This window comes from Dendrobates tinctorius, unplaced genomic scaffold (genome assembly GCF_039654945.1).
Source record: "Dendrobates tinctorius isolate UK_male_01 unplaced genomic scaffold, ASM3965494v1 ptg000103l, whole genome shotgun sequence".
Lineage (NCBI taxonomy): Eukaryota > Metazoa > Chordata > Amphibia > Anura > Dendrobatidae > Dendrobates > Dendrobates tinctorius.
In genome coordinates, this window is record NW_027361771.1 from 43,812,081 (window position 1) to 43,827,528 (window position 15,448).

Genomic DNA, 15,448 nt, shown 5'->3' on the forward strand with positions numbered 1-15,448 from the left:
AATGCCACATTGCCCCCCCACAGTTACTGCTATGCTGTCCCATACCTCATACTGGCAAGGTAATGCCACATTGCACCCCCACAGTTACTGCTATGCTGTCCCATACCTCATACTGGCAAGGTAATGCCTCACTGCTCCCCAACAGGTACTGCTATGCTGTCCCGTACTGTCGAAGTAATGCCACACTGCTCCCCAACAGGTACTGCTATGATGTCCCATACCGGGAAAGTAATGTCACACTGCTCCCCAACAGGTACTACTATGCTGTTCATGCCCCATACTGGAAAGTAATGCCACACTGCTCCCCAACAGGTAATAATAATAATAAATTTCTATAGCGCCGACATATTCCGCAGCACTTAACATTTCAGAGGGGATTTGTACAGACAATAGACATTACAGCATAACAATAATCACATAGATTATAACAAATACCAAGAGGAATGAGGCCCCTGCTCGCAAGCTTACAGTCTATGAGGGAAAAAGGGGAGACACGAAAGGTGGGTGGTAACAATTGCCCTGATTGTATGGACCAGCCATAATGTTAAGTGTGTAACAGTACAGACACAGAGGGCTAATGGATGCATAAAGCATGTGGGAACATGATGCGGGGAACCTGGTTATGGTAAAACTCTTGTCTGTGCCACATAGGGATAGATTAGGTTAATGTGTTGAGGCGATAGGCCAGTCTGAATAAATGCGTTTTCAGGGCACGCTTAAAATTGTGGGAATTGGGGACTAATCGTATTGACCTGGGAAGTGCATTCCAAAGAATTGACTCTGCACATGTAAAGTCTTGGAGACGGGAGTGGAAGGTTCTTATTATTGAGGATGCTAATCTCAGGTCATCAGCAGAACGGAGGGCGCGGGTAGGGTGGTATACTGAAACAAGGGAGGAGAGGTAGGGTGGTGCTGAGCCATGGAGGGCTTTGTGGGTGAGGGTAATAAGATACTGAATTCTGGAGTGGATGGGTAGCGAGTGTAATGACTGGCACAAGGTAGAGGCATCGGTGTAACGATTGGTGAGGAATATGATCCTGGCTGCAGCATTCAAGACAGATTGGAGAGGGGAGAGTTTGGTAAGAGGGAGACCGATTAGAAGAGAGTTACAATAATCGAGAATGAATAAGAGAAACAGTAAGTTTTTGCAGAGTCAAAAGTAAGAAAAGGTTGAATTCTAGAAATGTTTTTGAGGTGCAGATGACAAGAGCGAGCCAGTGATCGAATGTGGGGGGCAAAGGACTCGGAGTCAATATGACCCAAACACAGCGGGCATGTTGCTGGGGAGTAATAGTGGAACCACACACAGAAATGGCAATGTCGGGTATAGGTACATTAGTAGAGGGAGGAAACACAAGGAGTTCAGTCTTTGACAGGTTCAGTTTCAGATATAGTGAGGACATGATGTTAGACACAGCGTTTAGACAATCGCCGGTGTTTTCTAGAAAGGCTGACGTGATGTCAGGAGAAGAAGCTATGCTGCTATGCTGTCCCATACCCCATACTGGGAAAGTAATGCCACACTGCTCCCCAACAGGTACTGCTATGCTGTCCCAAAGTAATGTCACACTGCTCCCCAACAGGTACTACTATGCTGTCCATGCCCCATACTGGGAAAGTAATGTCACACTGCTCCCCAACAGGCCCTGCTATGCTCTCCATACTTCATACTGGCAAGGTAATGCCACACTGCTCCCCAATAGGTACTGCTATGCTGTCCCATACTAGGAAAGTAATGCCACACTGCTCCCCAACAGGTACTGCTATGCTGTCCCAAAGTAATGTCACACTGCTCCCCAACAGGTACTACTATGCTGTCCATGCCCCATACTGGGAAAGTAATGTCACACTGCTCCCCAACAGGCCCTGCTATGCTCTCCATACTTCATACTGGCAAGGTAATGCCACACTGCTCCCCAATAGGTACTGCTATGCTGTCCCATACTAGGAAAGTAATGCCACACTGCTCCCCAACAGGTACTGCTATGCTGCCCCATACTGGCAAAGTAATGTCACACTGCTCCCCAACAGGTACTACTATGCTGTCCATGCCCCATACTGGAAAGGTAATGCCACACTGCTCCCCAACAGGTACTGCTATGCTGTCCATTACCCCATACTGGCAAAGTCATGCCACAGTGCTCCTCAACAGGTACTGCTATGCTGTCCCATACCCATACTGGCAAAGTAATGTCACACTGCTCGCCAACAGGCCCTGCTATGCTCTCCATACCCCATAATGGCAAGGTAATGCCACACTGCTTCCCAACAGGTACAGCTTGAGAGAGTGTAGGGAGAGCAGCTGCTTTGATAGGGTCAGAATTGGGGATTTATTAGTGTGGGGTCTGCCATCCGAAATACATCCAGCTAAACCAACAGTCCATCTAAGGACTAATTCCGGAGTATATAGGTTCCAGTGTTAGGCAGGCAGGGTAGTGTACGTTGCTGTATACACATCATTGCAAGGCCTGCAGGCATTGTATGTGTGTATATACATCATTGCATACATCAAGAGGGTCAATTCTCTTCCTGTGTTTTGGTGCTGCTGCTATCTGAGGGATATATTAGTTGTATATAGCTAGCCCCAGGTGTAATTGGAATACAGGCCACACATTTTTTGGTGTGCTATCTGTGTGTGCTCAAAGTTTGGCCCAGTTTACGGCTGTTGTCTTTTTTTTGCCTGACTGTCACTTTTGGTTAAAAACAGCAGTATTTAGCCAAAAAAAAATTACAGGCCACACATTTGTCGTAGTGGTATCTCACTGGAGCTCATATCTGTGTATGCTCAAAGTTTTGCCAGTTTACGGCGGTTTTCTTTTTTTGTTCTGGGTGAAACTGTACTTATATACAGCACTAGTTAGCCCAAAAATGACAAAAAACAGGGCAGACATTTGTCAAAGTCTGTTATCTCAGGCTGAGGCCTGGTGTATATGACGTGTAAAAAAATCTTTGCTTCGCAGGCATACGTTGCATAATTCTGTCTGCTAGTCTTGTTCTGCTCATAATTTTGTGTTTTCAAAAGTGAACACAAAACCTCAAAAAAAAAATTAATACAGTCTGTTTTCTCAGACTGAGGCCTGGTTTATTTGTATTGGAAAAATCTTCGCTTTGCAGGCATACTGATCACATATAATTTTTCTCCAAATAAATCCATTTGTATTGAGCTTTTAAAATATTTCAGTAGTCCATTTAAAATGGACGGGGAAGTGGACATTATGCTGTTGTTGCATGCAGAGGCCGAGGCCGTGGCCAAGCTAAAAGTGGGCCACAGCAAAGACCTACATCTTCATGCTCAATTTTCCTGTCCCAGTTTCTACGGGACTACACCACACCACTATTGATGCCAGAGCAGTGTGAAACGGTTGTTGGTTGGTTGGATAACGGATAATGCTTCCAGTCACTTAGCCACCACCACCATGTCTTCCACACGGTCAAGTCTGAGTAGCCGTGAGTGTGGATCGGATATTATTCGCCCTGATCCTCCTTCCTCCCACCATGCCGAGTGCCCTGAGACAACTGATCCCACACTCAGACACTCCGAAGAGCTGTTCAGTTTTCCATTTGGAGATTCGTGCCTCTCGCCCGCTCCACTTGAAGCGGGGCACGACGATATTCCATGTAGCGATGCACAAATCTTTGAGCAGCCACGGTCACAAGAGATGGAAGATGATGAGAGACAATTGCCGGAAAATCAGGAGGAGGAGCAGGGTGTGGATGTGGAAGACGAGGTGGTTTATGATATAGTAACTGACCCAACCTGGCAGGAGGACATGCAGAGCGAGGACAGCAGCACGCATGGGGAAGGAGGCATATCTCCCAAACAGGCAGAATGAAGCAGTGTGGTGGCCGCAGACAAGGCGTGCATCCGTTCCCCGTAACACCAACAGGACGAAAGTTGCCATTCCAACTGTTAGATTTTCCCGAGTCTGGTTATTTTTTTTAAAGACTCTGCAGATAACCCCAAACAGGCCATTTGCAGCACTTGCCATGCCCCCATCAGCAGGGGAAGCAAAACTACCAGCCTGACCACCACCAGCATGATTAAGCACATGGCAGCAAAGCACCCGACTTTGTGGGCCGAACTCCAGGAACACTGTCTGCAGGTGACAACACTGCTTCTTCCACTGTTATGAGTACAAGCCAATCCCCAGTTCACCGTGCCTGTAAAGATACCTCGGGCCCTGCACCTGTTGCCCACAGTCAGCCAGCACCATCATCAAGCCCGTCCAGGCCACAGTACTTAATTCGCGCATTTCTTGTCTGCTTGCGCTCGAAATGTTGTCTCGTAGGCTCGTTGAGATGGAATCTTTCCACAACCTGATGGTGGCCGCCGTCCCAAGGTACTCTGTCTTCAGTCGCCACGATTTCTCACTGTTACACTCCCAGACTCTTACCTGGGGGTCTCCTCCTCCCGGCGCCCTTCCAGTCCGCTCTCACGCCGCTCCCTGTCTGTCTTTGCAGGGTCGCGGCGCGTCAGAGGCGTGCTCGCTCTTCCCCGGCTGCCAGGCATCCAGGGAGTTCGTGACCCGGTGGCTCCGCCCCATCATGGCGGTGCCCACCGGTTATTTCTGCTTGGCGTCTTTGCAGGTAAGACGCCTGTCTGTCAATCTGTGGCGCTAGTATCCTATGCGCAGCATCACCCTCGGCTCTCAGGTCCCTGCGCTCCCTCAGTATTGCGGTTAGCTCTTCTGCCCTGTTTGCCGCCTGGCATTCCCTTTCGGTGTCTGCCTGCACTCGCTCTCTGCTCCGTCCTCTCGTCCTACCTTTCCCTCCTGTGCTTCTGCTAGTCACCCTGTGTTGCTACCGTGTCTTTCCCTCGCCTGTACCTCTGCTTCTGTCGTTACCTGCCACCCGTGTATTGTGCCAGTCCGTCCACTTTTGTCTCTTCCCTCTGATCCTGTGTTCTGCCAGTACCCACCGGTCCAGTGCCTCCTAATCTGTGTCCCCTTCTATATCAGCTATTGGTCTCTGCCTGTCCTGATTCATCTCAGGCTTCCTCAGCCTGCCTCCACCTGCCTCGGGTCAATACCTTTCCTTCGTATGTTCTCCTGCACTCTCATCCTCTCTCCTGTATACACCCCGGGTCGTCCCTTTGATTCTGGCCGTCGTAGTTCCATCTCCCTTGGGCTTGCCCCTAACACTCCCTGTATAGGGGTGGACGTCACCTGGTCTGCTCGCCCTTGGGGGCTCTGGAGCCACGACCCAGAAGGTCCACTCTCTGGTTTCTACCTAGAACCCTAACAGAACAAACAGGCCATGGATCCCGCTGGAGCCGCTACGGCTCAGAAAGGGCTAGTCTACTTGCGGGAAAATGAAACCCGTATCATGGCTTCCATGAGGTCTATGGACTCCCGTCTCTCCGCGCTCCAGGCCTCCGATCCGGGGAACGCCTCCCAATTGGCTGGACTGCAGCAAAAGCTGGTTCAGCAGAGAGATACTCAGACCCATATCCTCAGTTACATGGCCTCTGTAGACGACCGCTTACTCTCGCTGCAGTCGACCGCCGCATCTCCTGTCCCCGCTTTGGCCCCTCACCCACCGCCCCGCCTAGCTAAGCCACCTCGTTACAATGGGGACCCCAAGCTGTCAGGGTTTCCTGAACCAGTGCCGCCCCCACTTTGAACTCCTGCCTCTGCAATATCCCACTGATCGGGCCAAGGTAGCTCTTATCGTCTCCCACCTTTAGGGAGACGCTTTGGCATGGGTTAACCCCCTCTGGGAGTGTGACGATCCTGTGGTCTCCCAGCTAGCCACCTTTCTGGAGACGTTTTTCCCCTGCAGAGACGCAAGCCATGTCGAAGTACGTTCAAGAGAATCTGGCCAGGGGTTTCATATGAAAGGCTTCCTCTCCTGCAGGTTTCTTTTTTGTCAAAAAATTAGGACGGCTCTCTCTGTCCGTGCATCGACTACAGAGGTTTAAACAGCATTAAAGTAAAGAACAAGTACCCATTGCCACTCATCCCCGAACTGCCTTCTGCTCCCGAGTTAGCGAAGATCTTCTTGCACCATATTTTCCGACTTCATGGCTTTCCTCGGCACATCGTGTCAGACCACGGAGTTGAGTTCACCTCCTGTTTCTGGAGAGCCCTCTGCGGATTAATGAAGGTGACCCTGGATTTTTCCTCTGCCTATCACCCGCAGTCCAACGGCCAAGTGGAGCGAGTCAATCAAGTGTTAACCTCCTATCTTCGGCATTTTTCTAATGCATACCAGAATAATTGGGTCTCGCTGCTCCCTTGGGCCGAATTCGCCTACAACAATCACCCCAACGAATCCTCTTCCAAGTCTCCCTTTTTTGTGGTTCTTGGGCAGCATCCTGGCATTCCTCTTCCCGTTTCCCCCGCCTCGGGCGTGCCGGCAGCGGACTCCTTGTCCTCAGAATTCTCTAAAATTTGGGAGGAGACAAAAGGGGCCCTTGAAAGAGCTAACGACCAGATGAAGAGGTACGCTGACAAGAGACGTCTTGACGCTCCCCTTATCTTCCGGGCGATAGGGTCTGGCTATCCTCGTGCTTCATCCAACTTAAGATTCCCTCGTATAAGTTGGGCCCGCGCTATATTGGTCCCTTTGAGGTTTTGAGTCGCATCAACCACGTGGCCTATACGTTAAAAATACCTGCCTCTCTGCGAATTCCCAATACCTTCCACGTCTCGCTCCTCAAACCCGCGGTGTTTAATCGCTTTCACCCAGCTTCGTCCCACTCTCCCCAACCTAGCACTGCTGAGGACATCTTTGATGTCAAGGACATCTTAGTGAAGAAAACCATCATGGGTAGGACCTTTTTCCTTATTGATTGGAAAGGGTTCGGTCCTGAGGAGAGGTCATGGGAGCCCCGGGAGAACATCAATGCCCCTCACATCATGAGGAGGTTCTTGTCCAGCCTTAAGAAGGGGGGGGAGTAAGAGAGGGGGTACTGTTACACTCCCAGACTCTTACCTGGGGGTCTCCTCCTCCAGGCGCCCTTCCAGTCCGCTCTCACGCTGCTCCCCGTCTGTCTTTGCGGGGTCGCGGCGCGTCAGAGGCCCACGCATGCGCGCTCGCTCTTCCCCGGCTGCCAGGCAACCTGGGAGTTCGTGACCCGGTGGCTCCGCCCCATCATGGAGGCGCCCACCGGGTATCTCTGCTTGGCAGGTAAGACGCCTGTTTGTCAATCTCTGTGGCGCTAGCATCCTATGCGTAGCGTCACCCTCGGCTCTCAGGTCCCTGCGCTCCCTCAGTATTGCGGTTAGCTCTTCTGCCCTGTTTGCCGCCTGGCATTCCCGTCCGGTGTCTGCCTGCACTTGCCCCCTGCTCCGTCCTCTCGTCCTACCTCTCCCTCCTGTGCCTCTGCTAGTCGCCCTGCTTCTGTCGTTACCTGCCACCCGTGTATTGGGCCAGTCCGTCCACCTTTGTCTCTTCCCTCTGATCCTGTGTTCTGCCAGTACCCACCGGTCCAGTGTCTCCTAATCTTGTGTCCCCCTTCTATATCAGCTATTGGTCTCTGCCCGTCCTGATTCATCTCAGGCTTCCTCAGCCTGCCTCCACCTACCTCGGGTCAATACCTTCCCTTTGTATGTTCTCCTGCACTCTCATCCTCCTGTATACACCCCGGGTCGTCCCTTTGGATCCGGCCGTCGTGGTTCCATCTCCCTTGGGCCTGCCCCTAACACTCCCTGTATAGGGGTTGGTCTTCACCTGGTCCGTTGGCCCTTGGGGGCTCTGGAGCCACAACCCAGAGGGTCCACTCTTTCTACCTAGAACCCTAACACTCCCATTGTGTCGTACCTGCATTACACCAGCATGTGTCCCACAACATTACCCGTGCCATCAACAATGCTGTAACTGGGAAAGTCCACGTAACCACAGACACATGGACAAGTGTTTACTGGCAGGGATGGTACATCTCACTGATGGCACACTGGATTAACATAGTGGAAGCCGTGACCCAGTCGGAACTTGGGATGGAGCACATCCTCCCCACGCCTAGGATTGCGGGCCCTATGTCAATCAGGGTTGCCCCCACAGCTCCTCCTCTTCAGCCTCCATCTCTGAAATGAACACATCATTCCGAAGCTGGAAGCACTGCCTCAGCCAAGCGGCAGCAGGCTGTGCTGAAGCTAATCTGCATAGGTGACAAACCACACAATGCAGAAGAGTTGTGGACAGCGCTGAAAGAGCAGTCAGATATTTGGATGACACCGCTAAACCTACAGCCAGGCATGGTCGTGTGTGTGACAATGGCCGGAACCTGGTGGCGGCTCTGAGGTAAGGTGAGCTCACACGTACCTTGCCTGGCCCATGTGCTTAACCTCTGTGTTCAACGTTTTCTCAAAAGCTACCCGGAGCTGGCAGATCTGCTAGTGAAAGTACGCCGTCTACCCATTTTAGAAAGTCAGGTACAGCTTCAGCTGCCCTTGCCGTGCTTCCGCAGCGTTTGCAGTTTCCGGCTCACCGACTGGTGTGTGATGTCCCCACGCGTTGGAACTCTACACTGCATATGTTGGAAAGGATTTGTGAGCAGAAGAGGGCAGTTGGTGACTACCAGCATCAACAAGGCCGTCGATATTCAGTTCAGACTCCACACATAAGACCTCAGGAGTGGACATGGATGTCAGACATATGTACCATTCTCCAGAACTTTGAGGACTGCACCAAGATGGTGAGCGGCGATGACAACATAATTAGCGTCACCATCCCGCTTATCAGCATTCTGAGAACCTCTCTGCTCACAATTAAAGGATGCATTGCAGGCAGAGCACGAGGACATGAAGCAAGGAACCATACAGGGTGATTACACTCAGCCCAGGCTCATGTCTTTGCAACGTGGATTGGTAGACCATGAGGAGGAGGAAGAACAGGAGCTACTTTCCTGCACTATAGACAGTACTACAAGCACAGCTGTCATACTGTCTGTTCAGCGGGGATGGCCTGAGTGGTCAGTCGTCCTGTTGGTGAGGACACGAAAGTCTTTCCTGTTAGCAGTCTGGCATGCATGGCTGACTTTGTTGCGCTGCATTTCCTGTGACCCTCGCATTATAATAATTTTTGGTGACACTCATTACTGGTTGGTGACACTTCTAGACCAACCCTACAAAGAGAACTTTCAATCGCTTCTTCCAGAGGCAGAGAGGTGTACAAAAATGTTGCTGTACCAGAGGCCCTTGTAGTGGAATTACAGAAAAAATTCCCATGTGAGAATGCTGGTAGCAGACGTCAGTTTGTTGTACAGCCAAGGAATCCAAGCGAGAGAGACAGAAGTACAATCCAGCTCAGGCAGGGGAACAATGGCAACGTTTTGGGACAGTTTTCTCAGACCCTCCCATCGTGACGCCACAGAGGCAAGGGGTGCTGTCACAAGAAGTGCAATGTTTGGGAAGATGGTGAGGGAGCACCTTGCAGATCGTACAAATGTCCTCCGGGATTCCTCTGTGCCTTTTAATTATTGGGTATCCAAGCTGGACACGTGGCATGAATTGGCTCTCTACGCCTTGGAGGTCCTGGCCTGCCCTGCTACTAGCGTTCTGTCAGAGCGGGTTTTTAGTGCTGCTGATGGAATTATAACATAAGCGCATCCACCTGTCAACTGACAATGCTGACAGGCTAACGCTTATAAAAATGAACAATGGCTGGATTGGGCAAGACTTCTGTACACTATGAAATGAACACAACGAAACATAATCTCATATACATTGTCTTTTTTTGTGGAGGTGTATTCTCATGCACCTCTTCACAACCACACATGGCTATTCGCTTTCTGATTTGTTCTGTTTGGTGTTATCCTCCTCCTTATCCTCATCCTCATCATCCACAACCAGTAGAACACCAGGGTGAACGTATTCCGTGATGCAAAAGTCACTCAATTTCTCTCTCACCCATGACTGCACCACGGAGAGAGGGGGTCCGCCCATCAAGGACAGGAACCTACAAATAAAAAGGCGGCACCTCTCCTCCGCCCCCAGTTGGGTTCCTGTCCTTGACGGGTGACCTGTGGATCCTGCAGCAGTCCAGTGGGAATACCTTCCCAGAGGGTTTAAAAGCCCACTCTACAAGAGCAATGGCGACCTCATGGGCAGAAAGATCAGAGGTATCAATAGAGCAGATCTGTAAGGCGGCCACCTGGTCAACACCTTCTACCTTTTTCAGGCACTATCGCTTAGATCTAGCCTCTGTCTGACCTGACCTTCAGGAGAAGGGTCCTTCAGGCGGTGGTCTCTCCCTAAGCTACCAATCTCTGAAATTCTCTCCATGGTGCTATCATGGGTGAGAGAGAATAGCTTAGTTACTCACCGATAACGGTGTTTCTCCGAACCCATGACAGCACCCGCTTATTTCCCCCCCCCCCCCCCCTTCACGTGTGCGGTGAGCACGAGTTAATATGTATAGAATGGTTTGTTAGACACGGCGCTTCTCTATAATATGCGATATTATAATGTTATATATATACTTTTGTTGTTAACTAACCTGGAGACCCTCTGATGCTCTGTAACCAACTGGGGGTGGCTGAAAGGTGCCGCCTTTTTATCTGTAGGTTCCTGTCCTTGATGGGCGGACCCCCTCTCTCCGTGGTGCTGTCATGGGTTCCGAGAAACACCGTTATCGGTGAGTAACTAAGTTATTTTGTTCAAGGGTGTTTTTATGATGCCCATTACTAATTTGAAACCAAAACAAGGGGGGACTGTCATAAAAATGAGATGTACGTATATTCTTCCCATTTATTCTTATATTTTCCACTTTTCCTATCTGTGGAACATCCTCTTATGACCTAGTGTATACCTCTCCAATATAAAAAATAGTGAAATCCTATTATATTTTTATTTATATCCCTGTCTCTGAGCTGTTGCTAGGGACAAACATATCTCATTGAACACATTCTGGCTTCATATCTTTTGAACCTATGTTCGCCCCTCCCATTTGTTATTTTTTTTCATAGGTGGATTCACATTTTTTATTTATTTGTTTGATTTCAGTATGATTTATCATTATGTCTCATTCTCCACCACTAGATCACCAGGGTTAACTGGTTCTGTGCTGCTACATCCAGTCCAATTTTTGGCAAGGGTGTCTATGATGCCCTTAACAATTTTACTCCCCCAGGGGGAAATGTTTGCCAGCCCATGCACTTAGTGTATGGGCATTCCTAGTCTAGGAGACCCACTCCTATCAATTGAGCATAGTTTTAATCAGGCCTTCCTCCACATCTCATCATCCGCCACCACTAGATCAACAGCGTTAACGTGTTCCGTGCTGCAACAGCCAGTGTAGAATTCCGAACGGTTATGCCGCGCTCACCGCGTACCTATGGAGCTGGGGCATGCCGCCCGACTTCTTCACTTCCGGTCTCGCGGCCAGTGCTAAGGTCCCGTAGGGTGCACGCGTGTGCCGCGCGCTCTTGACTCTGCTGCTGCGGGCATGCTTGCACAGAACCCGCAGCTCTTGACTGTGGCCGCACTGACTCTGAGGTCTCTGTGGTCCTGGAAAACCTGACCCGGAAGTCCCATCACACATTCCCTATATCAGACCGCCTCTTTCTGTAGGCGGTGGCTGATTATCACTTTTGCTTCCTTGCTAGGCCTTCTTGGTGCCTGTATGGTGGCTCTCTGTGTACTCAGGTCCACTACCTTGTACTCTGGCGTACTTCCCAGCATGCGCTTTGCTCTGTCTTGTACCCAGGTGTGTTTCCCAGTACGCGTCCTGCACCATCCTGTACCCTGCATACCCCCGTGTACACGCTTTACATATTCCTGTACTCTGCGTGCCCCCGTCTTCACCCTGCTAAACACGGTCTCTTGTGCCTCCTTCGAGCCGGCCACCTGGTTCCATCAGTCGTGGTACTTTATTCCCCTGGGCCTGCCCCTGACACTCCCTATATAGGGGGTGGTCCTCACTAGGTCAGCTTGCCTGAGGTGGGTTGGTGTGACGGCCCAGAGGGTCCACTCCAGGAGTCGTCACAAGAACAAGGGTGGGTGGTTTTGCTGGGTGTTAATGACTTGATATGGAAAAGGTTGAGGTGTACCCCACAGAGGAAAATGTTTGACAGCCAACACACTTAGTGTATGGGCATTCCAAGTCTAGGAGACCTGCTCCTTTGAATTGGGCATAGTTTTTAATCAGGCCTTCCTCCACGTGTCATCATCTGCCACCACTAGTTCACCAGCGTTAACGTGTTCCATGCTGCTACAGCCATTGTCAAAATCCTAACAAGGGTGGGTGGTTTTGCTGGGCGTTAAATACTTCTTATGGAAAAGGATGAGGTGTACCCCATAGGGGAACATGTTTGCCAGCCAACACACTTAGTTTATGGGCATTACAAGTGTAGGAGACCCGCTCCTTTTTAATGGGCCTTGTTTTGTTAAGAGTCCCTCCTCCATGTTTATTCCAAGGGGGGATTGGGGTTATTGGGATGCATATGACTTGGTAGCAGGGCAGGCCTTGCAGTCAATGCATAAGAAAACAGAATGGGAGTAAAAAATGAATAATGTGAAGTGGATTTTCTGTGCCCATCCAGTATGTGTTTTCAAAGGCTTATTGGGGTGCATATGACTTTTTAGCAGGGCAGGCCTTGCATTCATTGCAACATTTTTTATGGAAGCCAACCTAGACATCTCGTGAAAGGGATATTGGGGTGCGTCACAACTCTCGGCAGCCCATCCACTAACTGCATAGGCTATAACAGTTTAGGAGACCCACTGTTTAATAATGGCCCTTTAAGCAGATTAATGCTGCCTGATGCCCCTGTAAAAATAGGCTCTGTGACTTGAACAGTCCCTCCTTCATAAATGAAACAAGATATGTCTGCTTTTGTATCACACACCACATGGCCAGCTAGGGTTGGTAAATGTTACAATGACATTTCCTAGTGAATGCATTTGTTTTGGTTGAAAAACGCTTAAAAAACGCTGCATCTGAACATACACTACTGTTCAAAAGTTTAGGGTCACTTAGAAATTTCCTTATTTTTGAAAGAAAAGCACAGTTTTTTGCAATGAAGCTAACATTAAATGATTCAGAATTACACTCTATACATTGTTAATGTGGTAAATGACTATTCTAGCTGCAAACATCTGGTTGGTAATGCAATATCTTCATAGGTGTATAGAGGCCCATATCCAACAACCATCACTCCAGTGTTCTTATGGTATTTTGTGTTTGCTAACTGTGTAAGAAGGCTAATGGATGTTTAGAATACCATTGAAAACCTTCTTCAAGTATGTTAGCACAGCTGAAAACAGTTTGGCTGATTAGAGAAGCTATAAACCTGACCTTCCTTTGAGCTAGTTGAGAATCTGAAGCATTACATTTGTTGGTTCCATTAAACTCTCAAAATGGCCAGAAAAAAATGAACTTACATGTGAAACTCGACAGTCTATTCTTGTTCTTAGAAATGAAGGCTGTTCCATGCGAGGAAATTGCCGAGAAACTGAAGATTTCCTACAACGGTGTGTACTACTCCCTTCAGAGGAGAGCACAAACAGGCTCTAACCAGAGTAGAAAGAGAAGTGGGAGGTGCCGCTGTACAACTGAGCAACAAGACAATTACATTAGAGTCTGCAGTTTGAGAAATCGACGCCTCACAAGTCCTCAACTGGCAGCTTCATTAAATAGTACACGCAAAACGCCAGTGTCAACGTCTACAGTGAAGAGGCGACCCCAGGATGCTGGCCTTCAGGGCAGAGTGGCAAAGAAAAAGCCATATCTGAAATTGGCTAATAAAAGGAAAAGATTAATATGGGCAAAAGAATCATAGAATCGTAGAGTTGGAAGGGACCTCCTGGGCCATCTGGTCCAACCCCCTGCTCAAAGCAGGATTCGCTAAGTCATCCCAGTCAGATGTCTGTCCAGCCTCTATTTGAAGACTTCCATTGAAGGAGAACTCCCCACTTCTCGTGGCAGCTTGTTCCACTCATTGATCACTCTGTCAAAAAGTTTTTTCTAATATCTAATGTGTCTCCTCCCATTCAGTTTCATCCCATTGCTTCTAGTCTTTCCTTGTGCAAATGAGAATAAAGTTGATCCTTCTACAATGTGACAGCCCTTTAGATATTTGTAGACAGCTATTAAGTCTCCTCTCATTCTTCTCTTTTGCAAACTAAACTTTCCCAAATCCTGCAACCTTTCCTCATAAGACAGGGTTTGCAGACCGGTCACCATTCTGGTTGCTCTTTTCTGAACTTGCTTCAGTTTGTTGATGTCTTTTTTAAAATGTGGTGCCCAAAACTGGACACAATATTCCAGATGAGGTCTGACCAAAGAGGAGTAGAGGGAAATAATGACTTCACGTGATCTAGACTGTATGCTTCTGTTAGTGCATCCTAGAATTGCATTTGCCTTTTTTGCTGCTGCATCACACTGTTGACTCATATTCAGTCTGTGATCTATTAGTATACCCAAGTCTTTTTCACATGTGCTGTTGCTTAGGCCTATTCCTCCCATTCTGTATATGCTTTTTGTATTTTTATTGCCCAGATGTAGTACTTTGCATTTTTCCCTGTTAAAAACCATTCTGTTGCTGCCCACTTCTCCAGTTTATTTATATCTTTTTGAATCCTCTCTCTTCTCTAGTATTAGCTATCCTTCCTAGCTTTGTGTCATCAGCAAATTTATTCAGTTTACCCTCAATTCCTTCATCTAAATCGTTGATAAAGATGTTGAACAATACAGGGCCCAGGACAGAGCTCTGTGGTACCCCACTTGAGACATTCTTCCAACTGTGCAGCCATTTACGACCACTCTTTGGGTCCGATCACTAAGCCAGTTATGAATCCACCTAACAGTTGCCTTGTCCATTCCATACTTAGTCATTTTTTCAATAAGGATTGTATGAGAGACTTTGTCAAATGCTTTGCTGAAGTCAAGATATACTATATCTACAGCATTTCCTTGATCCACCCAATCAGTGATTACGTCATAGAAGGAAATTAAGTTAGTCTGACATGACTTATTAGTTACAAACCCATGGTGACTCTGTTTAATCACTTCATTCTTATCCAGGTACTGACATACATGTTGTTTAATAATTTGTTCAAAGATCTTTCCTGGTATAGAAGTCAGACTCACCGGCCTATAGTTTCCTGGGTCCACCTTCTTCCCCTTTTTGAAGATAGGAACATTTGCTCTTCTCCAGTCTTCTCGGACTTCTCCTGTTCTCCAAGAATTTTCAAAGATTATGGAGAGGGGTTCAAAAATTACTTCTGCTATCTCCTTCAGTACTCTGGGGTGTAATTCATCTGGACCTGGAGATTTGAATTCATTTAGGTTAGCTAAGTGTTTCCTCACTATCTTTCTGTTTATAGATATCCTGGATTCTTCTATTACCTTAATAGGACAGTGAAGAACAGTTGATGTTACATTTCCTTTCTGAGAGAAAACAGATGCAAAATAGGAATTTAAAAGTTCGGCCTTCTCAACATCCTGTCTTACCATTTCATCATTTTCATCCTGTAAAAATCCTATAGCATCTTTGACTTTTCTT

The 15,448-nt window shown here is 48.4% G+C and overlaps 1 protein-coding gene across 3 annotated transcripts in view; it reads left to right on the top strand.

The window, feature by feature from the left end:
- Window positions 1-15,448, top strand: part of LOC141100098 (uncharacterized) — a 102,320-nt gene that overhangs the window by 25,795 nt on the left and 61,077 nt on the right. Inside the window, exon 2 of one of the 3 annotated variants that reach the window (XM_073588321.1) lies at window positions 10,508-10,578. The exons of the other annotated variants lie outside the window; for them this stretch is intronic. The gene's annotated coding sequence lies outside the window, so the exon portion shown is untranslated. The remainder of the gene's footprint in view (window positions 1-10,507; window positions 10,579-15,448) is intronic. 3 annotated transcript variants of the gene reach the window in all.